At 37.0% G+C, this 27853-nt stretch overlaps 1 protein-coding gene across 5 annotated transcripts in view; it reads right to left on the bottom strand.

Annotated features, from left to right (window-relative positions):
- The window catches only part of EDA (ectodysplasin A), a 428098-nt gene that overhangs the window by 65273 nt on the left and 334972 nt on the right, over positions 1 to 27853 (bottom strand). The window lies entirely within an intron of this gene.

The following is a 27853-nucleotide window of genomic DNA, read 5'->3' as shown; positions in this document are numbered from 1 at the left end:
CAAGCAGGGGGAGTGGGAAAGGAAGAAGCAGGCTCCTAGCGGAGAAGCCTGATGTGGGGCTCGATCCCAGGACTCTGGGATCACGCCCTGAGCCAAAGGCAGATGCTTAATGACTGCGCCACCCAGGTGCCCCAAGAGTATTTCTTCTTTCTGATCAGTATGCAAAGCACTTCCAGTACTGTGTTGATTAAGAATGGTGAGAACATACATTCTTGGCTTGCTTCAATCTTAGGAAGAGAGTATTCAGTTTTTTACCATAAAGCATTATGTTAGATGTAGCTTTTTTATAGATGCTTTTGATCAATTTGAGGAAGTTCTCCTCTATTCCTAGTTTGCTGAGGGTTTGAATCATGAATGGGTGTTGGATTTTGTCAAGTGCTTTTTCAGCATTATCTGATGTGATCATATAATTTTTCTTCTTTACCTTATTGATACATGGGGCTAAATTTATTAATTTCTTACATAAAGCCTGGAATAAATCCCACTTAGTCATGATATATAATTGGTTTATATATTGTGGCATTTGATTTGCTAATATTTTGTTGAGGATTTTTACATTTAATTTGTTGAGCGATATTGGCCCTTAGTTTTCCTTTTTAGTGCTGTTTTGTCTCATTTTGTTATCAGGGTGATACTGGTCTCATAAAATGAGTTGGGAAATGTTCCCTTTCCTTCTACTTTCTGGAGCAGATGGTGTAAAATTGGTGCTAGTTCTTAAAATATTTGGTATACTTATTCCATGAAATCATCTGGGCTTGGAGATTCCTTTTAAAGGAGATTTTAATTACATTGAGTTCTATGTATGTTGTAACTTGATTTGAGACTTCCTCTTAGACCCATGTTATTTAATTTCTAAGAGTTCAGACAGCTTCCTGTTGTTTTTCTCTTATTGATTCCATTATGATCAGAGAACATAATCTTTAATTACAATTCTCAAATTTGATGAGGTTTGTTCTACAGCCCAGGATATATGTTTTACCTTGATAAATGCTCTATGGTGCTTAAAAAAATTTGTAGTTTGGTGTTGTTGGAAGTAGTGTTTTATATATATCAATCAGATTTTTTTGGGTTCATTGTATTGTTCAGTTCTTCTCTATCTGTTAGCTTTCTGTCCAGATGTTGATATCCCAATTATATTTGTGGATTTGAATTATCCCATTTTACATTATCCCAATGGATTGAACCTTTTATCATATTAATGTCCCTCTTTGTCTCTAGTAATTTTCTTTGCTTGGAATTACACTTGATCATATTACACTTTATTCATATATCCACTCCTGCTTTTTTTCATTAATTTTTGCATGATACACATTCCCCCCCCCCATTTTTACTTTCAATCTACCTATTTGGTTGTATTCAAAATGATTTTATTATAGACAACATATAGTTTGGTAATATTTTATAATCCATTCTGCTAATCTCTGTCTTTTAATTGGTATGTTTAGATCATTTACATTTAATGTAATTATTGATCTGTTAGCACTTACATCTGCCATTTTATATTTTGTTTTCTGCTTGTTTCCTGCTTATAATTCCTGTTTTCTCTTCACCGCCTTCTTGTGGGTCATTTGAACATCTTTTAAGGATTGCATTTTTATTTATAATGTTTTTGAGTATTCCACTCAATATAGTTTTCTTAGTGGTTGCTCTAGGTGTTATGATACATACATAGTTTATGACAGTCTACTGGTATTGATGATTTAGTACTTCAAATGAAGTACAGAAACCTTACTCCTATTTAGGTCAATTTACACTCTGCATTTTAATTTTTTAAAAACACCTTTTTATTTAAATTCAATTAATTAACATATAATGTATTATTGGTTTCAGAGGTACAGGTCTGTGATTCATCAGTCTTATATGATACCCAGTGCTCATTACATCACATGCCCTCTTTAATGTCTATCACCCAGTTACTCCATCCCTCCTCCTCCCCTTCAGCAAACCTCAGGTTGTTTCCTATGTTTAGGAGTCTCTTATGGTTTGTCTCCCTCTCTGGTTTTGTCTTGTTTTATTTTTTCTGCATTTTAATTTTTTTGATAATAGCTCTAAGGAGACGAAATTGACACATACAATTCATCCTTCAAACATTTACAATTTAATGGCTTTTAGAGACGTGCAAAACTCACCACAATTAATTTTAGAACATTTTTGTCATCCCCAAAAGAAACCCTATAACCCTTAGCAGTCACCCTCATTTCTGTCCAGCTTCCTCCACCCCCAAGGAACCGCTAATTTACTTTATGTCTGAAGGATTTGCCTCTTCTGGGCATTTCATATAAATGGAATCATAGAATATATTACTGGCTTCTTTCACTTAGCATAATGTTTTCAAGATTCATCCATGTTGTACCACACATCAGTATTATTGTCAAATGATGTTCCATTGTATGAAAATACCACATTTTATTTATCCATCTCTCAGTTGATGGATATTTGGGCTCTTTCCAGTTTCTGGCTATTATAAATAATGCTGCTATGAACACTGATGTACAAATATTTGAATATCTGTTTCAATTATTAGGTTATACTTGGGAATGGGTGTTGGATCATATGGTAACTGTACGTTTAGCATTTTGAGGAACTGTCATACTGTTTTTTCCAAAAGGGTTGCATCATTTTACATTCCCACCAGCAGCTTATGATAGTTCCAATTTCTCCATGTCCTTGCCAACTCTTGTTATATTATCTTTTTGGTTATAGCCATCCTAGTGGGTATGAAATTGTATCTCACTATGGTTCTGAGTTATATTTCCCTAATGACTAATGATGTTGAGGACCCTCCCCACTTTTTCCAATATAAATATATCTTAATTGTCTTAAGTATTTCCTCTATATACATTTGGTCACATCATATGGCATTATAATTTTTGCTTTAACCATCAGAAATGATTTAAGAAACTCATGAGAACTAGCATAGTCTACTGTGTTTACCCCTATTTTCACCATTAAGGTGTACTTCTTTTCTGAACTTCTGAGCCTTATTCTGCTAACATTTCTATTAATAGAACTTCTTTTAGCCAATCTTTAAGTGTAAGTTTGCCTAGCAACAAATATTCCTCTTCATCTGAAAATTCCTTTATTTTCCCTTAATTCCTGAAGGGATTTTTTCTTTTTTCTTTTCTTTTTTTAAAGATTTTATTTATTTATTTGACAGAGAGACAGCCAGCGAGAGAGGGAACACAGCAGGGGAGTGGGAGAGGAAGAAGCAGGCTCCCAGCGGAGGAGCCAGATGTGGGACTTGATCCTGGAACACCGGGATCACGCCCTGAGCCGAAGGCAGATGCTTAACGACTGCGCTACCCAGGCGCCCCCTGAAGGGACTTTTTCTTGATACATATCTGTGGTTGACAGTTTTCTTTCAGCATTTGAAAAATGTACCATTTCCTTCTGGCCTCTATGCTTTTAAATAAGAAATCTGTTGACAGTCTAACTCATGTTCCCTTATAAGTAATGCATCATTTTTTCCTGGCTGCTCTCAAAATTTTAAAAATATCTTTAGTTTTCAGAAATTTAATTATGATGTGTCTTAGCATGGATTTATTTGGGTTTATTATATTTGGATTTCACTTATCTTCTTGAATATGTATTTTGCCAATTTTAGGTTTTTAGCCATTATTACTTTTTAAAAATTTCTTTAAAAATTTAATTGTGATAAAATACACATAGCATAAAATTTACCATCTTAACCATTTTAAGTGTATAGTTCAGTAGTGTTAATTACCTCCCCTCTGTTGTACACTCAAGCTCCAAAACTCTTCTAATCGTGCAAAACTAAAACTCTCTGCCCATGAAACAACTCTTTATTCCCCTCTACCCCTAGATCCTGTCAGTAATCATCCAATTCTCTCTACATTTGACTACTCTGGGTACCACATATAAGTGTAGTCATGAGGTATTTGTCTTTTTGTGACTGGCTTATTTCACTTAGTATAATGTCCTTATGATTCATCCATATTTTAGCATGTCAGAATTTCTATCCTTTTTAAATCAGCCATTTCTTCAAGTCCTCTTTCAGTACTTCTTTTTCTCTCCTCTCCTTTTGGACACTGACGATATGAATGCTGGATCTTTTGTTATTATCCCACAGATTCCCTGAGGCTTTGTTCAATTTTTTTCCAGTCTAGTTTCTCTTTATTGTTCAGACTGAGTGAATTCTACTGCTCTGACCTCAAGTCCACTGATTCTATCATCTGTTATCTCCACTCTACTATTGAGCCCATTCACTGAGTTTATTTCATTTATTTTTTTAGCTCTATAGTTTCAGTTTGCTTCTTTTTAAAAAATAATTTCTATTTCTTTGCTGATATTTTGTATGTTTGTTTCAAAAAATTTGTAAGTACTTTTTGGATCACTTTTTATTATAGATGCTTTATAATCCTTGTCAGATAAAATCTGTTTCATCTGAGTGTTGGTGTCTGTTCTCATTCATGAGGTATTTTTTTAAACTGGGAGGTTTTTGGATACTGTATTATTAGACTTAAGATTATATTTACTTTTTAAAGGAGGTGGTGTTGAGGTATAATGTGAGGGTTGAGTATGTGTATGTTCCTGTTGCATCTCACTGGCATGACCTTGGCAAAAGTGGGGCACTGACTTATACTTCCTTGTTGCAAATGGGTGGAGTGGAAGTTCAGCTACCTCTTTGGCTCTGCTGGCACAATCCCAGTGAAAGTGGGGCACTGATCCACAGGGCTTCTGGGTTTTGTTATCTCTTTTTCTGGCTCTTGTTATCTTTGAATGGAAGTATAAGCTCAGCTCCCTGGTGGGACCTGCTGACACCAGGGGAAGGGTAAGAAAAGTACCAATAAGCTCTACCTTTACCACCTCATTAATGTAAGACACATTGATGCTGACTGGGGATAAAGGCTCAGCTCTCCACCGGGCCCCACTGAAATGGGGGTGCAGTGGGGGATAGGAGTGCTGACTAGCCCTGCTTCATACTGCTTCTTTCGGTCTCATTGCTGTTGAATGGGTGTACAGGTGCAGCTTCCCACTGGGTTTCCCTGACAACAGGGGTGGGAGAAAAGCAGAGTGTTTACTAGCTTGATATGCATCCCTTTATTCAGTCTCTTTGATGTGAAAGAGGTAGGAGCTCAGCCTCCCCATTGGGCCCCACGGACATGGAGATGGAGTCCAGTAGTTACTAGCCCTGCTTTGTACCTAGTTGTTAACTCTTTTTGCTTCTGGGTGTGAGTGAGGCACCTTAGCTTGCCACTGGACTGGGATGACAATACTCTGGAAGGAGAATAGCACCATCTACTTCTGCCAAATAGGGGATTAGAAGGACAGCCTGCCCAATTCTGCCAATACCACCCAACAGTGAGATAGGAGCATGCTGCCTGCTTTTTTGTGGGAAGGAGTGGAGTGAAATATTACTTCCTGTTAGGCTCCATTTAAACAGGGGGGCAGTGGGGAGGGAGAGATTTTTCTGTTGGTGTTTGGCTACAACAGAGCAGGTATTGCCAAAAAGGTTTTCTGTTGTTAGGCAAACCTTTCCTCCTTTCCTTCAGATATGGGGGTCAGGCTTTTCTTAGAGATATTTTTGTTTGTGCCTGTTGGCAGTCGTGGACTGGAAGCTTCTGTAGTGACCTATCTGGGATATACAGGAGGCAAAAAGGAAACCCAGGGAATGTACCACTGTATTGTTCCTCAATTTCTTAAGCAGTCTGCCTGTTGTTTCCACTTTTCAGTCTTGTTTGTATGTCTTATGTCCAGGGGATGTTAGTGTAAGAGGGAAGACCTAGAAGGAATGAGGTTTCTGCATCTTGGCAGAAACATAAGTCCTTCTATTTTCTTTTTATGAAAAAAATCAGCAGAGCATACAATGTCCTCAAAAATGGATTTTTTTGACATCTAAGGGCATTTCTGATAATAGTAATGATTTAAGGAATAAACCATAGTGAAAGAGTGTCTAGGAAAACTTAAAGAGTTGGGAATTTACTAGGTTTATGAAAAGCAGGAAAAATACCATTCCTAATTTCAGGGGAAATTTGTGGAATGTTAAACTGATCACTCTTGGTGTGGTCCAAGTTCTCTTTCTATATAATGCTCCTTTGTGGGTTTATAAAGCTTTTTGTTTCTTGGGGGAAAGATGTAAGTGGCAGGGTAACTCTGGCTCCTTGTACATAAAACAAGATTTGACATTCACAGTTACTGTTAAGTAAAAGTAAGACTGGTGGAAGTGGGTTCTCCTGGGGGGTTGTCATAGCAGCTGCTTTAAGTCTCAAAAGCAATAGCAGAACATTTTCCCATACACATGTTCTCAACTCAAAGTGATAGTGACTTACTTGTTGGGATTCTTGGTATAAACTATATAATTCAAATCCAACGTTTCCGAAAAGGCCAATATCTTCACTTTACAATTCCTGTCTTAGATGCCATTTTCTGCTCCTTAAACTCCCCCTCAAACCAGCATGCTTCAGATGTTGCTGCATTACTAGTACCAGACTGATTATAGCACTGAATATTACAAGGGAAAAACAAGTGTCTGACCATGCTAAGTCACTTGGAGGCAGTGTATTTGAAAGAACTCTGGAGTCAAAAAGACCTTGGATTAATTTTTACCACTAACTAGTTGTGTGGCTTTGGACAAGTTACTTAATCTTTCCAAGCCACAGTTTGCTCATCTGTAAAATAAGAACAATAATATTGACTTTACCAGATTGTTATGAGAGTTCAATGACATAAAGCACATTAAGTAAGGGCCCAAATTTGGTGCTCAACAACTCTGAAAAAACTGCTAAAGAACATGACTAGCCTCTGACAAACTAAGACAAGACATTTTCATTAAAATGTATACATGGAAGTTCACAGCATTATTCATAACAGCCCAAAATGGAAACAACTCAAGTGTCCATCAACTAATGAATGGATAAAATATGGTATCCCCCAAAAGAATGAAGTACTGATACATACTTCAATAGGTATGAACCTTATAACATAATGCTAAAGGAAGACTTTATTTTTGTTCTTATCTTTTCTCACCACCTGCACCCTCTGCCCAAATTACTTAACATTTCTGAGGTTGATATTCTGTTTGTATGTAAAATGAGAATAACTCCATTTCATGTGCAGGAATAATGTGAGGATTAGAATGCTTAGCACAATGCCCAGATCATAGTAGGAATAAAATAGATGAAAGTTATTTTTAGAACTGAGCCTGAGGTCTATATCACAGCACTTGGTTTATTTAGCCCGTAATAAATGAATTAGATATGTTAAATAGTTTTATGAAACAATTTTAAGTCAGCCTAAAATGAACATAATTTCAGAGCTGAAGGAAACCCTAGAGGTCATAAGCGTTTTGTTCTGGCAGAAATGTGATCTCATGTAGTAATCAGTTCAGACGAATTCTTTTGCTGTGGTATTCTATAACTAAGTTATTCAGAAAAAAACATGTGTTATTATAGTCCAAGACTTAACATCATAGTTAAGTGTTACAGCATGCTTACTATAGTAGGTCTTTGTAGGCAAAATTCAATCAATTTAATAAAGAGACCAAGTATATTGGTTAGATGTTAAAGTACAGATATATCAATATGACTATAATATCCGTCCATTTCTGCCAACTGAAAGATAGGAAGAAACGGTCTTTACAAAAGGGCGAGGAGAGGAAGTATTGACTTCTTGTTTCCCAGTTTAGACCACTCAGTTCTGGAGGGAAACTAATGTGGCAAAGGTAGACTACCATCGTCAAAGAAACTTTGGAGACCTGAAATCATAGTAAAATCAGAGCCGTTTGAGTTGTGACTGAGCATCAAATCACATGGAGAGTAAAAAACATACCCTGGATTTTTTAGTTTAATTTTATTTATTTATTTGACAGAGAGAGAGAGAGACAGCCAGTGAGAGAGGGAACACAAGCAGGGGGAGTGGAGAGGAAGAAGCAGTCTCCCAGCGGAGGAGCCCGATGCGGGGCTCAATCCCAGAACGCCGGGACCACGCCCTGAGCCGAAGGCAGACGCCCAACCGCTGTGCCACCCAGGCGCCCCTGGATTTTTCTTTTTTTATAACAGAAGCAATAAAAATAATGATGAACACAAGTGACAAAAGAAAAATAGACTTCATCAAAATTAAAAACTTATGTGCGGCAAATGATAACAATGAGAAAGTAGAAAGACTACCTACAGAATGGGAGGGAATATTTACAAATCATATATCTTACAAGAATTAAATACAGAATATTTTTTTAAATTTTTTATAATAATTTTTTACTACGTTATGTTAGTCACCATACAGTATATCCTTAGTTTTTGATGTAATGTTCCATGATCCCTCATACACTACTAGTGGGATTGTAAAATGGTATAGCTGCTTTGGGAAGCAGTCTGGAAGTTCCAAAAGATAGAACATGGAGTTACTATTTGATCCTGAAATTCTACTCCTGGATATATACCTAAGAGAGATGAAAACATATTTTCATTAAAATGTATACATGGAAGTTCACAGCATTATTCATAACAGCCCAAAGTGGAAACAACTCAAGTGTCCATCAACTAATGAACGGATAAAATATGGTATACCCCTATGACATTATTCATCCCTAAAAAGAATGAAGTACTGATACATACTTCAATATGTATGAACCTTACAACATAATGCTAATTAAAATAAGCCAGACACAAAAGGACAAATATTCTATGATTCTATTTATATGAGGTACCTAGAATAGGCAAAGTCATAGAGACAGAAATTAGAAGAGTGGTTACCAGTAGCTGGTAGGAGTGGGGAAAGGGGAGTCATAGTTTAGTGGATAGAGAGTTTCTCTTTGGGAGGATAAAAAAGTTTTGGAAATGGAGAGTAGTGACGGTTGCAAAACACTGTGAGTGTACTTCATACCACTGGATTGTATCCTTTAAAATGGTTAAATGGTAAATTTTATGTTATACATATTTTACCACAATAAAAAAGGAATGAAATATTGATATATGCTACAAAATGGATGAACCTTGAAACGATCATGCTAAGAGCAAAAGTCAGACACAAAAGACCATTGTATGAGTCCATTAACATGAAATGTCCAGAATAGGCAAATCTATTGAGACAGAAGATGCATTAGTGGTTGCCTAGGGCTGGGGGAGAGAATGAAGGAGTTGGGGGATGATAGCTAAAGAGTTTCTTTTTGAGGTAATGAAAATGTTCTAAAATTCATTTTGTTGCTGGTTGTACAACTCTGTGAATATTCTAAAAATTACAGAGTTGTACATGTTAATGGGTGAGGTATATGGTATGTGAATTATATCTCAATAAAGCTGCTTTAAAACAATAATGAGGATTATAAGTCAATAATTAGTGAGCAATGTATTAGGTGCTTTGGAATTTTGCTGTGTGTATAATATTTAATATAATGTTTATATTACTAGGTTTAGCTATTTTAATAAAATGTTCTATTTTAATTTTTAAAAAAGATAAAAGTGAGCTAATATCATTTTCTCCAATAAATTACATCTGTCTAAAGGCTAGCATTTTTTTTTTACTATACTGACAAAGGCCAAAGTACTTTGTGGCTACATCTGCAAACTACAAAGGAAGCTAACAGGAAATGAATTTTCTTCTAATGTTGGAAGTGCAAATGTAATCACATCTGAAGAACCTCATATTTATATGGTGTTTAATTTACAAAGCACTTTCTGATATATTTTTTTAATTTAAATTTTACCTAGTTAACACACAGTGCAAAATTGGTTTCTGGAGTAGAATTCAGTGATTCATCACTTAGCTACAACACCCAGTGCTCACAATTGTCCTCTTTATTACCCATCCGCCATCTAGCCCACCCCCCACCTACCTCCCTTCATCAACCCTCAGTTTGTTCTCTATTGTTAAGAGTCTCTTAGGCTTTGTTTCCCTCTCTTCTTTTTTTCTTTGCCCCCTCCCCATATATTCATCTGTTTTATTTCTTAAATTCCTCATACAAGTGATGTCATATGGTATTTGTCTTTCTCTGACTGATTCATTTCACTTAGCATGATACACACTAGCTCCATCCATGTCATTGCTAATGGCAAGATTTCATTTTTTGATGACTGAGTAATATTCCATTGTATATCTATACCACATGTCTTTATCCATTCCTGATATATTTTCTGATGTACTTATGCTGTTATTACCCTTGTGAAGTGATCAGGATGAGTGTTAGTCCATCTACCTCCCATGCCCAAGAAATTAAGCAGAGGTTTGATCCATCTAAGTCCCACAGTTAGTTAGTAGTTGGACTGGATCTGAATTCTAAATCTATTTTCTGCCAACTGCTCTGTTTAACATTTTGTTCAATCAATTAGATCGCACAGTGCTCCACACATGGGACACGATTTATGTATAGCAAAAGCAAACTAAAAATGTGAAAAATATATAAATAGGCCATTTGTTTATAATTCCAATTTATTGTTTTGTGATCTCTGGACAAGTTTACTATGTTATTTGTAATTACTGCGTTAAAAAAAGGCATGAGTAGCATAAGATAAACCCAGGCAAAGTTTAGGGCAAATGGGTTCTAGGTAATAATATTATTGATAAGTATTTGCTGGATATGTGCATTAGATCTAGACATGGTCTCTAACTTTAAGGAAGTGCCAATCTAATAGGAGGAGGAGGGAAAAGAAAAACAAACACGTGACCAATAAAGAAATAAATTGGAACTGAAGAGTTAAGAGAGTTAGAGGAAAAATGATAATGGACTTAAGGGTAGACAGGATGTCTTTGAGCAATGACTTAAAAAGAGTTTCATATGCACCCCAATGTTCATAGCAGCATTGTCCACAATAGCTAAATCGTGGAAGGAGCTGAGATGCCCTTCAACAGATGACTGGATTAAGAAGATGTGGTCCATATATACAGTGGAATATTAGCCATCAAAAAGAACGAATTCTCAACATTTGCTGCAACATGGACGGGACTGGAGGAGATAATGCTAAGCGAAATAAGTCAAGCAGAGAAAGACAATTATCATATGGTTTCACTCATTTATGGAACATAAGAAGTAGGAAGATCGGTAGGAGAAGAAAGGGAAGAAGAGGGGGTGGGGAACAGCCAAGGGGGAATGAACCATGAGAGACTATCGACTCTGGGAAACAAACTGAGGGCTTCAGAAGGGAGGGGGTGGGGGAATGGGATAGGCTGGTGATGGGTATTAAGGAGGGCACGTATTGCATGGTGCACTGGGTGTTATATGCAAGTAATGAATCATGGAATTTTACATCAAAAACCAGGGATGTACTGTATGGTGACTAACATAATATAATAAAAAATACTATTAAAAAAAGAGAGAACTGTACATATTTACTGCATGCAATTGATAAATTCAGATGTATACATACGCCCTGGAGCCATCACCACAATCAAGTTAATAAACATACCCGTCATCTCAAATAAAAAAAATAGTTTCAGAAGACCCTTGATTGGAACGCCTACTTCAAGTCTGTCATTTCACCGTAAAAGGGAGAGGAAAGAGATCCTAATAAGAATAGCAGTAAGAATGCAGTTTGTATTTATTTTTCTCATGCAGGTCTCAACAAATGCAAAAAGTGAGATCATATAGAATATAATTTAAAAGTTCATTTGTATGTTTCTTAAGAATATAACGTTGCATGAATTCACTTCATTGAATGGACAACAAGGAAAAATGTCAAATTATTTGTTGTTTTTCCAAGAAACGCATCCAGAATCTTTGAACTTATCAATCAATAATATAAACAGAGCAAATAGCTTCTGTAATCTCCATGGCACTTGAAAGAGAAGCTATTCCTCTATTAATGATTTTTATATAGAGCCTCAGGCAATATGGAAAGAACATTTTCAAGATCTAGCATATAATCCCAAATTGACCTTTGTATATTTCTTTCCCTTCAGCTACCTCTATTAAACTGTTTCCTAAGAATAGAGAGGAACCTATGACAGAAGAGAAATGGATGTATCTTGTTTTCTTCAGATCATTATGCCCCAACCAGAAGCCTCCTTCATACCCACTGGGAGAGATGATCAGGTACTTTGTTGGAGATCAATACACTGAAACAGTGATTCTCAATTCTGGTTTTACAATATCCCATTAGCTCTCTGATTTTTTCCAGATATATTAGGACATTCTTGAAAAATTAATTTCAGTTCACTTTAGCTTTTAGTATAAATATATGCCAAATGTCATTTCTTTTGAGGAGGAGAAGAGTCTTGGCCAGGGTAAGAAATCCAAAATCCAGCTAACATGAGAGTATTCCCACTCCAGAGGTAGGAATCACTGATTTAGTTCTTTCCTTCACACAAAACCAAGCTATGAACTTCCATTGCTTCTCTGGTCACAGGGAATGCTTGAAAGGAGAGGGATGACGCCGATGCTCAGGTTCTAAAATCTTAAAAGCACACATACCTAGAAAGCTACTTAGTTGTTAATAGTGGCTATGTCTGGAAACTGAGGTTGTGGTGCTACTTTCCTGTGTTAAATCAAATTTCTCTAATGCCTAACTTTTTTTAGAAGGAGCGTGCATTGCTTTCCAATTTTTAAAACTTTCATTTGAGGGGTGCTTGGGTGGCTCACTTGGTTAGCATCTAACTCTTGGTTTTGGCTCAGGTCATGATCTCCGAGTTTTGAGACTGAGCCCTGCATAGGGCTTCCTGCTCAGTGGGGAGTCTGCTTCTCCTCTCCCTCTGCTCCTTCCCTTACTCATGCTCTCTCTCTGTCTCTAAAATCAATAAATAAATCTTTGAAAAACCCTTTCAATTGAAATTTCAGGAGCCGAAAATAAAATAAATTAGAATTATTAAGCCTAAAAAGACAAACTAAATAGCTTTAAGTTTGAAAACAGCTGGTTATAAATATAAAGACTAGTACTGTAGAATTCTTACACCACCACTGTTCAACAGATACATAATGTAAGCCACACGTTTGAGCCACATATGTAATCTTAAGTTTTCTATTAGCCATATTAAAAAGTAAAAAAAAGTGAAATTAATTTTAATATTAAATTTTAACTCAACATATCCAAAATATTATAATTTCAACATGTAATCAATGTAAATATGTATTGACAAGATGTTTTACATTGCTCTTTTTGGTACTAAGTCTTTGAAATCTGGCATGTTTCACATTTACAGCATATCTTAATTCACACTAGTCTATGTGTAACTCACTTTATTTACTTTTTTTTATTAGTTTCAGAGGTAGAATTTAGTGATTCATCAGCTGCAAATAACACCCAGTGCTCATTACATCTAGTGTCCTCCTTAATTCCCATCACCCAATTATCCCTTCCCACCACCCTCCTCCTCTCTAGCAACCCTTAGTTTGTTTCCTAGAATTCAGTGTCTCTTATGGTTTGTCTTCCTCTCAATTTTCATCTTATTTTATTTTTCCTTTCCTTCCCCTATTTAGTTAGTTTTAAAAAATAGTGTGACAAGCACCTGGGAACCAATCACTCAAAATAAAAACTAGGACTTCATAAAAACTTACATTCCATAATGCAGTTCCTTCTCACTCTCATCTCCCTATCTCCCCCACCACGGGTAAACTACTCCGAATCCTGTGTTCATCATTCTCTCAACTTCCTTTTCGTATAATTCTATCACATTTATATGTATTCCTAAAAAGCTTTAAAAAAAACTAGTTGTTTGTAACTATATAATGGTTATTATGCTGTATTTAATGTTTTGGGAATTACCTTTTTTCAGCATTCAAATAGGTTTTTCATTATTATAGGTCAAAGGTGATTTGTTTCTTAAATGCATTTAATACATATTGTTTTTATTTTATTTTTCTGGTTTTCTTAAGATATAACTGTCATATAACATTAGTTTATGGTGTACAAGGTAAAGATTTGATATATGTATATATTGTGAAATAATTACCCAATAATTTTAGTTAATATCCATCATGACACATAGTTACAAATATTTTTTCTTATGATGAGAACTTTTAAGATCTACTCTCTTAGCAACTTTCAAATATACAATGCAGTACTGTTAACTACAGTTGCCAAGCTGTACATTCTATCCCCAGAACTTATTAATCGTAAAACAGAATGTTTGTACCTTTTGACCATCTTCACCCATTTCCCCAATCTCCCACCCTCTGCCTCTGACAACCAATATGTTCTCTGTTTCTATGAATTTGTTTTTTTTTTCTTAGATGCCACATATGAGTGAGATCATACAACTTCTGTCTTTTTCTGTCTGACTTATTTAATTTAGCATAATGCCTTCAAGGTTCATCCACATTGTCACAAATGGCAAGATTTTCTTCTATTTTATGGCCCAATAATATTCCATTGTGTTTGTGTATACACACAGGCACACACAACCCACATTTTCTTTATCCATTCATTGACTGATGAACACTAATGTTTCCATGTCTTGGAAGAATAAAGAATGCTGCAATGAACATGAGGGTGCAGGTATCTCTTTGAGATAGCCATTTTATTTCCCCTAGATATATATACCCAGAACATACATGGCTTTTTTGGTGACAACTTCAACATAGGGGACTTACGTTTTATAAGCTTAAAATTATATTTGTAAGATTCATTCATACCAATAAGTGTTGCTGCAGTTCATTGGTTTGCCTGTTTAATATTTCATTGCATGACTATGTCATAGTTTATCCATATACTATTTTATTAATGAGCATTTGGGTTGTTAGATTTTGCTACTGTATATTCTTGTCTAAGTCTGTTATTGTATACATGTAAGAGTTTCTTTTCGGTAGAGATCTAAGAATTCACAATTCCCACCCAACTGAAACAGCTATGTAATGGATGAAGGAGAAGGCAATGGAGATCAGCCAGAGGGAGTTCCAATATAGATCAGAACCAGTAGGAAGAGCAATTGGTAGGAATGGGGCTGCTTGTGGAGTCCCATAAAACATTACGAGTGGCAGTTGGTCCTAGTTTTCCAATCCTGTTTCGCTCTACTGGGCTGTAGCATATGGAGTTAAAGCTTGGAACAGTAGCAGTGGGAATAGCCAGGCCTTCCTGTTGAAGAGTCCCATACTAACTTTGACAATGCCACCACATTTCGAGAACTTGGGTCTGTTTTCCTTAGACCCTCCATACTTGCCCTGTTCTTGGTGGTCAGTTCCCTTCCTGTGCATCCCTCAAGTTGTCTTTCTGCACTGGGCCATACGCAGGTATATGCTGGATGTACTGACAAGGCAGGAGAAGAAATTGACTTATGAGAGCATTCTCTGGGAGTGGCAAAAAGATGGAAAATTCTAAAATAAGGAGTTTTTTTTCTGTCTTAGACTACATTGAAGTTCATCATTATGAGTACAGTAAGAATAACCTCTAGGAGTTAGGGTTTAGCATAGCTGGTTGTAATGGAAAAAAATAAATCTGGAACTGTTAGCTGGATTGACTACAACAGAATGATTTTGAGGGAAAAGGGGCTAAGAAATTTACATAAACTTAGGAATGAGACAAAGTACTAGGTAAACCAGGACCTAGGCAAGGGCCTGACAATGAAGAAAAGAAAAATCACACAGGTGCATATGAATACATAGAACTCATATTTGCCCAGGACTTTAAATTTTAAAAAGTGCGTTTCATTTTTTTAATAATAATTTTTTTATTATGTTATGTTAGTCACCATAGAGTACATCCTTAGTTTTTGATGTAGTGTTCCATGGTTCATTATTTGCGTGTAACACCCAGTGCTCCATGCAATATGTGCCCTCCTTAATACCCATCACTGCCCTATCCCAGTCCCCCACCCCCCTCCCCTCTGAAGCCCTCAGTTTATTTCCCAGAGTCCACAGTCTCTCGTGGTTCATTCCCCCTTCTGTTTACCCCCCCCTTCATTCTTCCCTTCTTTCTCCTACTGATCTTCCTGCTATTCCTTATGTTCCACAAATGAGTGAAAGCATATAATTGTCTTTCTCTGCTTGACTTATTTCACTTAGCATAATCTCCTCCAGTCCTGTCCATGTTGTTGCAAATGTTGGGTAATCGTTCTTTCTGATGGCTGAGAAATATTCCATTGTATATATGGCCCACATCTTCTTTATCCATTCGTCTTTTGAAGGGCATCTCGGCTCCTTCCACAATTTAGCTATTGTGGACAATGCTGCTATGGACATTGGGGTGCATATGGCCCTTCTCTTCACTACATCTGTATCTTTGGGGTAAATACCCAGTAGTGCAATGGCTGGGTCATAGGGTAGCTCTAATTTTAACTTTTTGAGGAAACCTCCACACTGTTTTCCAAAGTGGCTGTACCAACTTGCATTCCCACTGACAGTGTAAGAGGGATCCCCTTTCTCCACATGCTCTCCAACAATTGTTGTTTCTTGCCTTGCCAATTTTTGCCATTCTAATTGGCGTAAGGTGGTATCTCAAGATGGTTTTGATTTGAATTTCCCTGATGGCTAATGATTTCGAACATTTTTTCATGTGTCTGTTAGCCATTTGTATGTCTTCATCGGAAAAGTGTCTGTTCATATCTTCTGCCCATTTTTTGATTTGATTATTTGTTTCTCATGTATTGAGTTTGAGAAGTTCTTTGTAGATCTTGGATACCAGTCTTTTATCTGTAGTGTCATTTGCAAATATCTTCTCCCATTCTGTGGCTGCCTCTTAGTTTTTCTGACTGTTTCCTTGGCTGTGCAGAAGCTTTTGATCTTGATGAAGTCCCACAAGTTCATTTTTTTCTTTTGTTTCTCTTGCCTTTGGAGATGTGTCATGAAAGAATTTGCTGTGGCTGATGTCAAAGAGGTTACAGCCTATGTTCTCCTCTATGATTTTGATGGATTCCTGTCTCACATCGAGGCCTTTCATCCATTTGGAGTTTATCTTTGTGTATGGTGTGAGAGAGTGGTTAAGTTTCATTCTTTTGCATATAGCCGTCCAATTTTCCCAGCACCATTTATTGAAGAGACTGTCTTTTCTCCACTGGATGTTTTTTCTTGCTTTGTCAAAGATTAGTTGCCCATAGAGCTGAGGGTCCATTTCTGGGGTCTCTATTCTGTTCCATTGGTCTGTGTGTCTGTTTTTTGTGCCAGGACCATGCTGTCTTTGGGATCACAGCTTTGTAGTATAGCTTGAAATCTGGCATTGTGATGCCCCCAGCTTTGTTTTTCCTTTTCAATAATTCCTTGGTGATTCGGGGCCTTTTTTGGTTCCACACAAATTTAAGGGCTGTTTGTTCCAGCTCTTTGAAAAATGTTATTGGTATTTTGATTGGGATGGCATTGAAAGTGTAGATTGCTCTGGGTAGCACGGACATTTTAACTATGTTTATTCTTCAGATTAATGAACATGGAATATTTTTCCATCTTTTTGTGTCTTCTTCAATGTCTTTCAAGAGTGATCTGTAGTTTCTAGAATATAGATCCTTTACCTCTCTAGTTAAGTTAATTCTGAGATATCGTATGATTTTTGGTGCTATTGTAAATGGAATTGACTCCCTAATTTCTCTTGCTTCAGTCTCATTGTTTGTATATAGAAAGTGCTTTTCAAATCACATATTTAATCCCCACAGTAACCCAGTGAAGTCGGTATTACCATTAATGCTATTTTATAGGAACTGAGGCTGAGAGATTAATTAGCATGTTCAAAGTTTCAGAACAGGTAAGTAGCAGACCTGCACCTTGAACCCAGGTCCCTAAAACAATACTACCCCAGTGATTTACAACTAAGGTATTGAAGTATGCTGCAGGTGTTGTTGCTATCAAAGTACTGAAGGTACTGAAATAGATTTCATGGTGTTTCTATAATAGTGTCACTCTCATTTGCATTCTGATAGGTTTTCTTGAGCAAAAAAGAAATGGGCCTATTTATAGCCAGCATACTAGAAAAATGCCCAGAACTCCAAGGACCCCAGGGAAGAACATGTGAATGCTATCCAAGCTGTGAATTATGGCAACAAAAGGTCAAGATCTGCCATCCTATACAACAGCAGGCAGAGAAGTAATGCAATCTGGGGAATGAAGGGTGAAATAATAAATATGTGATGATAAATGACAATGTAATTCTTATTTGTTCATTTGTGTTTAAATGTGAGAATGGAACATTATATGTATTGTACATAATTGTCCTTGGAAGAAGCCATTTGTGGACAGCATGGTTATTGTGGTTCAGGAATAGAACTGGAAAGGGCCTGTAGGTTGCTCCTTCATGAACAATAATTTATAACAATTCCTTCCCTCAATATCTCAATGACTTACAAAGTATTTGCCATTACATATATGTCTGTAGCTTCATAGACATCTCCACTGTCTACTGCCTGTCTCATAAGATCTTTCAAATACAATTAAGCATTAAACAACTTGAGGTTGTGGGGTGCTGACCTCCTGCACAGTTGAAAATCTGTGTAAAACTTTTGACTCCCCCCAAACTTAACTACTAACGCGTACTATTGACCAGAAACCTTACTGATAATATAAACAGTAGGTTAACACGTATTTTGTATATGTATTATATACTGTATTCTTACAATAAAGGAAGCTAGAGGAAACAAAACCTTATTAAGAAAATCATAAAGAAGAGAAAATACATTTACAGTGCTGTACTGTGTTTATCAAAGAAAATCTGCAAATAAGTGGACCTGTGCTGTTCAAACCCATGCTTTTCAAGGGTCAGCTGTATAGCTTTCTCTATTATAAGAGGGTGTGCTTCAGCATGGACCTATGGCATGTCTTCTTTCAATCTGTAAACATTTATTAACTACTTGACTGTTTATCCTGTGCTAGTTGCCACACTGGGGTAGAAGGGATCCCTAACCTCTTGTGGCTTATTAGCTAGCTGAGAAGATGAGAGAAGTACATGAAAGAGATCTAGAAAATGTAAATGTCTTAAACATGAACATGGAAGAATGTAAAGAAGATGAGCTATAGGGAGAGAAATGCATTAAGGCTGCTTAAAGGCCATGAAATTTTAGAGCTGGCTTCTAACCAGGATAAGAAAAGATGGGGGAGGGGTGACTAATTTAGTAAAATCAAGGGGCTGTACCCGGCAAGGTTTGGTGAAAAAAATAAGACCACTTATTTTTCTGCTATGGTTGCCATTCCATGGCAATGTTACATGATATGTTAAGAATAAGTAAAACTTTGGTTTTCTTATTATCCCGTATTGATTTGAAATCCCCAATTACCTCTTACAAAACACATTTTTTTCTGTATTCAACTTTTATGAGAAGTAACACTTCATATTTGTACATCGCTGTGTAGTTTACATAGCATTTGCATCTACATCATTTTTTTTTGACCCTTACACAATCCCATGAAATGACATGGAGGCTGACTTGCCTCAAGTTAGAGAACCAGTAAGTGGGAGAGCTAAGGACTTCAATCCAGACTAGATTCAGTTCAATCTACAACATTTACATGTACAGTTTTGATCAATAATTGCTATTTATAAATGATATTCTTAAGGTCCTATAAGATTCTGATGTACCTCTTGCATCCATCAGGAATTATTAAATTATGTCATGGGTCATTTTTATGTTTAGCTATTCACATTTTTAAAAATCCATATCAAATATTTTAGAATTTATTATATAACCTTTAAGATGGCTTCTAGTGGAGTTGGTTAAATACTATACATTAGATTTTTTTAAAAAATCAGATTTCTATCTAATTACAATGTTACATAGTTTTCACCTAGCAGCTGTATGCATAGCTAACACCTCACTTACTTGGCACCATAGAAGTGGATGCACAGGAATGAGTTTTCCGGATAACTAAAACTTACTCCAAACCAGCAAACTTTGAAATCTGACAGAAATCTTTCTAAAATGTTTCGAGACTTCTTTGTCTTGTCATGTCAGATATAGTTATTTGTTGGGGACTAAGCATCACTATGAGAATTCCCTACTGGACCATACAATGAGGTGCTCAGTGTCTACTAAGGTGCAAAGTGAAGTTTGAACCCCTACATGAATGGTCCACGTGACTTCAGTATTCTAGTTCTGTTTTTAGAATTTTTCTGTTCTTTATACTGCTGACTGTGCCTCCTTAGAGTATCAGTTTTCTTACATCCAGCAGATCCCTTCTCTCATTTTAATTGGTTGTCAAGACAACTAAGCTCATTATCAGTAAGCAACCTTTATTTTATATACAACACTAAACCAAGATGCTTAGTAAAGTTGGTACTACTCCCTTACAGGTGTAGAGTGAGAGGCCTCATTGGCTTGGGATTTTGTTTCCAGATCATAGGGCTTTCATCCCACCTCCTTTTGGGTATCCAGGCTGTGTTCTGGATGTTTGAAGTTGCTAAATAAAAGACATATGAATAATCAGGGTATACTGAGAAGATACTTTATTTACAAAACTCACATTCTGTATATTTCTGCAAATGGAAAAATCAGATGTAACAAACTATCAATAGTAATAGCAGTTTGTGATATTCAATTTTTATTCTTTAATTCTTAATTCATTGGTGGAAGAAGAAAAAGAGAACTCTTAAGACAAGGCTTATTTAAACTAAAGACTCCACCTTGATCTTTAATCACACTTTATATTTTCTAAGTGCTTTAGCATATATTATCTCCTTTGATCATCACTAATCCTGTGAGATAAGCAGAATAGCTTCTTTTCTCAACTATAAAAGTGGCTAAGAGACTGTGATGTTTGGGAAGAAATTGATTTTTTAAACAGGCCAATTAATTATGAAGAGACTGAGTCAGTGATAAACAACCTTCCAAATAACAAAACTCCAGGCCTGGACGGTTTTCCTGGGGAATTCTACCAAACATTCAAAGAAGAAATAATACCTAATCTCCTATGGGGCGCCTGGGTGGCACAGCGGTTAAGCGTCTGCCTTCGGCTCAGGGCGTGATCCCGGAGTCCTGGGATCGAGCCCCACGTCAGGCTCTTCCTCTGTGAGCCTGCTTCTTCCTCTCCCACTCCCCCTGCTTGTGTTCCCTCTCTTGCTGGCTGTCTCTCTCTCTGTCGAATAAATAAATAAAAAAATCTTAAAAAAAATACCTAATCTCCTAAAGCTATTTCAAAAAATAGAAACAGAAGGAAAGCTACCAAACTCATTCTATGAGGCCAATATTACCTTGATCCCCAAACCAGGCAAAGACCCCATCAAAAAGGAGAATTACAGACCGATTTCCGTAATGAATATGGACGCCAAAATCCTCAACAAGATCCTGGCTAATAGAATCCAACAGTGTATTAAAAGGATCATCCATCATGACCAAGTGGGTTTCATACCTGGGATGCAAGCGTGGTTCAACATTCGCAAATCAATCAGCGTGATACATCATATCAACAAGAAAAGTCTCAGGAACCATATGATCCTCTCAATTGATGCAGAAAAAGCATTTGACAAAATACAGCATCCTTTCCTGATTAAAACCCTTCAGAGTGTAGGGATAGAGGGAACATTCCTCAATTTCATAAAAACCATCTATGAAAAGCCTACAGCAAATATTATTCTCAATGGGGAAAAGCTGGAAGCCTTTCCCTTAAGATCAGGAACACAACAAGGATGCCCACTCTCACCACTATTATTCAACATAGTACTAGAAGTCCTTTCAACAGCAATCAGACAACAAAAAGGGATAAAAGGTATCCATAATGGCAAAGAAGAAGTCAAACTGTCTCTCTTCGCAGATGACATGATACTCTATATGGAAAACCCAAAAGAATCCACTCCCAAATTATTAGAAGTTATAGAGCAATTCAGTAATGTGGCGGGATACAAAATCAATGCTCAGAAATCAGTTGCATTTCTATACAGGAATAATGAGACTGAAGAAAGAGAAATTAGGGAATTCATCCCATTTACAATAGCACCAAAAACCATATGTTACCTTGGAATTAACTTAACCAGAGACGTAAAGGACCTATATTCTAGAAACTATAAATCACTCTTGAAAGACATTGAGGAAGACACAAAAAGATGGAAAAATATTCCATGCTCATGGATCAGAAGAATTAACATAGTTAAAATGTCCATGCTACCCAGAGCAATCTACATTATCAATGCTATCCTGATCAAAATACCGAGGACATTTTTCAAAGAACTGGAACAAATAGTCCTTAAATTTGTATGGAAACAGAAAAGGCCCCGAATCGCCAAGGAACTGTTGAAAAGGAAAAACAAAGCTGGGGGTATCACAATGCCTGATTTTGAGCTGTACTACAAAGCTGTGATCACAAAGACAGCATGGTACTGGCACAAAAACAGACACATAGACCAATGGAACAGAATAGAGAACCCAGAAATGGACCCTCGGCTCTTTGGGCAACTAATCTTTGATAAAGCAGGAAAAAAAATCCAGTGGAAAAAAGGCAGTCTCTTCAATAAATGGTGCTGGGAAAATTGGACAGCTACATGCAAAAGAATGAAACTTGACCACTCTCTCACACCATACACAAAAATAAACTCCAAATGGATGAAAGACCTCGATGTGAGGCAGGAATCCATCAAAATCCTAGAGGAGAACATAGGCAGCAACCTCTATGACATCGGCCAAAGCAACCTTTTTCATGACACATCTCCAAAGGCAAGAGAAACAAAAGATAAAATGAACTTGTGGGACTTCATCAAGATAAAAAGCTTCTGCACAGCCAAGGAAACAGTCAAAAAAACTAAGAGGCAGCCCACGGAATGGGAGAATATATTTGCAAATGACACTACAGATAAAGGACTGGTATCCAAGATCTACAAAGAACTTCTCAAACTCAATACATGAGAAACAAATAATCAAATCAAAAAATGGGCAGAAGATATGAACAGACACTTTTCCAATGAAGACATACAAATGGCTAACAGACACGTGAAAAAATGTTCAAAATCATTAGCCATCAGGGAAATTCAAATCAAAACCACATTGAGATACCACCTTACGCCAGTTAGAATGGCAAAAACAGACAAGGCAAGAAACAACAATTGTTGGAGAGGATGTGGGGAAAGGGGATCCCTCCTACACTGTTGGTGGGCATGCAAGTTGGTACAGCCACTCTGGAAAACAGTGTGGAGGTCCCTTAAAAAGTTAAAAATTGAGCTACCCTATGACCCAGCCATTGCACTACTGGGTGTTTACCCAAAGATACAGATGTAGTGAAGAGAAGGGCCATATGCACCCCAATGTTCATAGCAGCATTGTCCACAACAGCTAAATCGTGGAAGGAGCCGAGATGCCCTTCAACAGATGACTGGATTAAGAAGTTGTGGTCCATATATATAATGGAATATTATTCAGCTATCAGAAAGAACGATTTCTCAACATTTGCTGCAACATGGATGGGCACTGGAGGAGATAATGCTAAGTGAAATAAGTCAAGCAGAGAAAGACAATTATCATATGATTTCTCTCATCTATGGAACATAAGAACTAGGATGATCGGTAGGGGAAGAAAGGGATAAAGAAAGGGGGGGTAATCAGAAGGGGGAATGAAGCATGAGAGACTATGGACTCTGAAAAACAAACTGAGGGCCTCAGAAGGGAGGGGGGTGGGGGAATGGGATAGGCTGGTGATGGGTAGTAAGGAGGGCACGTATTGCATGGTGCACTGGGTGTTATACGCAACTAATGAATCATCGAAGTTTACATCAGAAACCGGGGATGTACTGTATGGTGACTAACATAATATAATAAAAAATCATTAAAAAAAAAGACTGTGATGTTTGAAGAAAAGCATTCTCATTTATTTATCTATAACCTGGGAAGTAGATGGATTAGTACTATTGTCATTTTACAGTTGATATTAATAAATACCAATTATTGAGCGCCTGTTATGTGCCAGCATTGAATTAGGAATTTTATATTACCTCTAATCCTTTTTTAAATAGCTTATCAAAGAAAGTATCATATTGTCTTTATATAATGAGAAAACGTATGCTGAGAGAGGTTACATGACTTGGCCAAGGCCACAAAGCTAAAAGCAGTTCAGCTAGGATTTGAAATTAGGTCTCAGTTATTTTTTAAAAAGATTAATTTAATTTAATTTTAAAGACTTTATTTATTTATTTGAATGAGAGAGAGAACACAAGCAGGGAGGAGAGGCAGAGGGTGAGGGAGAAGCAGAACCCCTGCTGAACAGGGAGCCCAATGCGGGATTCTATCTGAGGACCCTGGGATCATGACCTGAGCTGAAGGCAGACACTTAACTGAGCCACCCAGGTGCCCCTTATTTATTTAGTAGAGAGAGAGAGAGAGAGAGAGGGAGAGTGGGAGCAGGCATAGAAGCAGAGGGAAAGAGAGGGAGAGAAGCGGGGTTCCCACTGAGCATGGAGCCTGCTGTGGGGCTTGATCTCAAGACCCTGAGATCATGACCTGAGCTGAAATCAAGAGTGGGATGCTTAAATGACTGAGCCACCCAGATGCCCCAGGTCTCTGTGATTTAAAATTTAAAATCAGGTCTATGTGGCTTTAAATTCTATGTTTTTTCTTTGCCTCAAGCTGTTTGAGAGAGAAATCAAGGGTCAGAAAGATTGCTTGTTAATATCAACTGAAGTTTTCTTTCTTGTAGGTATATTTTATCCATGCACTGGAAGCTTAACTGTACTAAATTTGGGCCTTATTTCTGATATCTTCTGGATTTCTGCATACTATGCTAGGGGATGGGAAGAACAGATTAGATTCAAAATGCTGAACTGAAACTTGAAAGTAACCTCTGGGTTAAAATATTTGTACCACAAATAGACCCTTCTCCTTTAAATAGGTTACAGTGTAAATCTATGTTTATAAAGAGCTTTGGAGATGACTTGTAAAGATAATGCCCTATACAAACCAGTGACTTTGTGACTCATGCAAGAAGTTTGTTTTTTTTTCTCTTGAACAAAACAGAGATTTAAATGTGTGACCTGAAACATAAAATTTCATTTTTGAAAGCATGCAAATCATACTTTAAAACTTGCTCATTTCAATGTAGCTTATTTTTTTAAAGAGATGAAATATATCTGAAATTTGAGGAAATAATCAAATTGCTGTATTTACAATAACTGAACATCCTCTCAGGAGGTACTGTGAAGCTATCAAGAGAAACACATTCTTTTTCCATTTCCTTTTTAAGAAATCATATTTCTAAACAGATTAGGATCAAAACATAGTGAATTACCAAGTCAATCTTCTTCCCTCTCTTCTGGCACAATGTAAGATAATGATGCACTAAATTTCATCTATAAAGATAACACTACTGACTTTCTGGCAGCAGGCCAGGCCCATGAGTTGTTTTGCTATAGGGAGAAGAGATCTGCACAAAGCCACCTTCTGTCTAGTACACCATTTGACAAACAGCAGAGATTTGTTAGAACCCTGGCCTGGAGTATATAGAACCTAAGTTAGGCTAGACTCACAAGAACTGACCTAAAGCACCACGGTACTAGATTCATTAAAGGGGTTGTATACTGGAAACAGTACTAAAATGCAGCCAAGACTTAAGTCTATAGCAAAACATCCTTGGTACTTAATTATTTCAAAAATAGCTCTCTCTACATTTCTGAACATGTTAATGGCATAGGATCTATGTCTTCTAAGTCAGCTTGAGTCCTAAACAAGAAAGAAAGTAGGATCAATCATTGGTTCTAAATTATACTGAGGTTCTAAATGTATTTTGCTACCCTGCACCAGAGATTTATAAGTAGACTATCAGGGAAATTAAAACTGCTACCAAAGTTAAAAACAATTACACATGGCTTATATATCTTGTATTTAGTAAAAAGAAAGAGCTGTGTTTGTCTTGCTAATATTTCTCAAGTGTATGGAGGGTAGAAGACAGATACAGTGAGATGGGGAAGATGCCAAGATAATTTGGGATTAAAATGTAATTTATCAAATACCTAAGTGGACATGTGAAACCTTCTTAGGAAGTTCTGAGCTCTTGTCACATTTTCTCTGCCCAGCGGTTGTGGCTTCCCTCAGTACTTCTTCCAAGCTTCTATGTTACGTATCAGTTTTTTTTCTTAAGCCATAAGAGCCAACAGACCTAGGGGATTTGGCTAGTCTTTGCACTTTCTGCTACCTTTGTCAGAAAGGCACTTTCTACTTTTCTTCATCAAAGTCCTCTTCATCCTCCAAAATCCAGTTCAAATTTTACCTTATCCATTCATGTATGCATGCCTAGTACATGCCAGCCATTATGTACTTTTCCTTGGAGATATATTTAATGTATTGATTGGCTATTCTGTGGCTCCCTCTTCTATGCTTCCACTGCAATCTTATATCTGCATATAAGTACTTATCACCTCTGGGAATAATTTATAAGATTCCCTCTTTTATGAAGACCATGGGTTTCCAGAACTAAGGAACTTTATCTTACTCATTTTTGTATCACTGCATGTAATGTAGCACAGTGCCTTGCACATAGTAGATGGTTAGTTAATCAGCTATTACTCTGTTGTCTCCCTCCCTTTCATTTATATTTGCTATTTTCTACTAATTCATCTAACTTGACTCTCAATCTTTCTGTCCCCATTACACTACTGAAACTGCTCTCACCAATGTTGCCAACAACATCCTTCTTACTGATTTCAGTAGATGGGTGAAATCCACTCTTTCCATTGGTTTTGCTAAGTTGGAAGACTGTAAGCTAGAGCAGCTAATAGCTATTTTTGCCACATTATAGGGAGAACCTGCCTGAACAATGAGGCCAATACTGAGGAAAGCAGAGCTGAGAGAGTCCTGATGAGATCATTTGATCTCGAAGGTTCAGCCATATCTTAAGCCAACTTCATCAAGGACTTTACAGTTAAATGAGCCAATAAATCCCACACCCTCTTCTTTTTTTAAAAAAATCTTAATCCAGTTTAGGCCAGCTATCTGTCTCTTGCAACTGAGAGACTCCTAACCTAGCTAATGATCTCCATTTCTATATTTCCAGCCCAGATATTTTTCCTAAGCTTCAGGTGCATATCCCCAACTGCTTACAAGATTTCTCCTCTTGAATTTCCCACAGGTACCTGAAACTCAAAACCTATTTAAAACCACACATCTTCTTTTTCTTTTCTTTTTTTTTAAAGATTTTATTTATTTGACAGAGAGAGAGATAGCCAGCGAGAGAGGGAACACAAGCAGGGGGAGTGGGAGAGGAAGAAGCAGGCTCCCAGTGGAAGAGCCTGACGTAGGGCTCAATCCCAGAACTCCGGGATCACGCCCTGAGCCGAAAGCAGACGCTTAACGACTGAGCCACCCAGGCGCCCCACATCTTCCTTTTCTGATCATTATCTCTGTGAATAGTATAGCACTTTGCCAGAAACCTGGGTGGCTTCTTTGACTCCTCTTTCTCTCCCTTCAATCAAATCACCAAGTCCTAATTTTTTTCTACCCACTAAGTGAAACTGTCTACTTTTATTTCCACTGATGCTACTCTAATTATGCCACCATCATTTCTTATGTATATCATTGCATCAGTCTCCCTTACGCCTCTTTAGTCCATTTTTCTCTACATTTTCTCCACTTTTTCTCCATTTTATTTTTAATAAATTACAGTAACATACTTATTGTAAAAAACAGTACAGAACTATATAAAGAACCACTTAAGAGTTATCCCTTTCCCGTCCATCCTTTTTCCAGCTGATGTAATCAATAATGCAGAATTTGGTGCTTCTGCATTCCACATCTGTTTCTATGTTTATATCCATATATCTATATCCATAAACATTTTTAGGGGGTTAAAATCTTTCTATTTTAAAAAGATTTTATTTATTTATTTATTTATTTATTTATTTATTTATTTATTTATTTGAGAGAGAGAGCCAGTGAGCATGAGCAGGGGGAGGGGCAGAGGAGGAAGGAGAGAGAGAATCCTGAGCAGACTGTGCCCAGAGAGCAGAGCACAATGTGGGGCTTGACCTCACGACCCTGAGATCATGACCTGAGCCGAAATCAAGAGTTGGATGCTTAACTGACTGAACCATTCAGGCGCCCCAAAATCTTTCTTTTCTTAAATAGATATGAGATTATATTTTACACATTACTC

The sequence above is a fragment of the Ursus arctos genome, chromosome X (assembly GCF_023065955.2).
Source record: "Ursus arctos isolate Adak ecotype North America chromosome X, UrsArc2.0, whole genome shotgun sequence".
In the NCBI taxonomy this organism is placed as follows: Eukaryota; Metazoa; Chordata; class Mammalia; order Carnivora; family Ursidae; genus Ursus; species Ursus arctos.
Note: the sequence above shows the minus strand (reverse complement) of the source record. Positions and strands in the feature narration are given on the sequence as shown.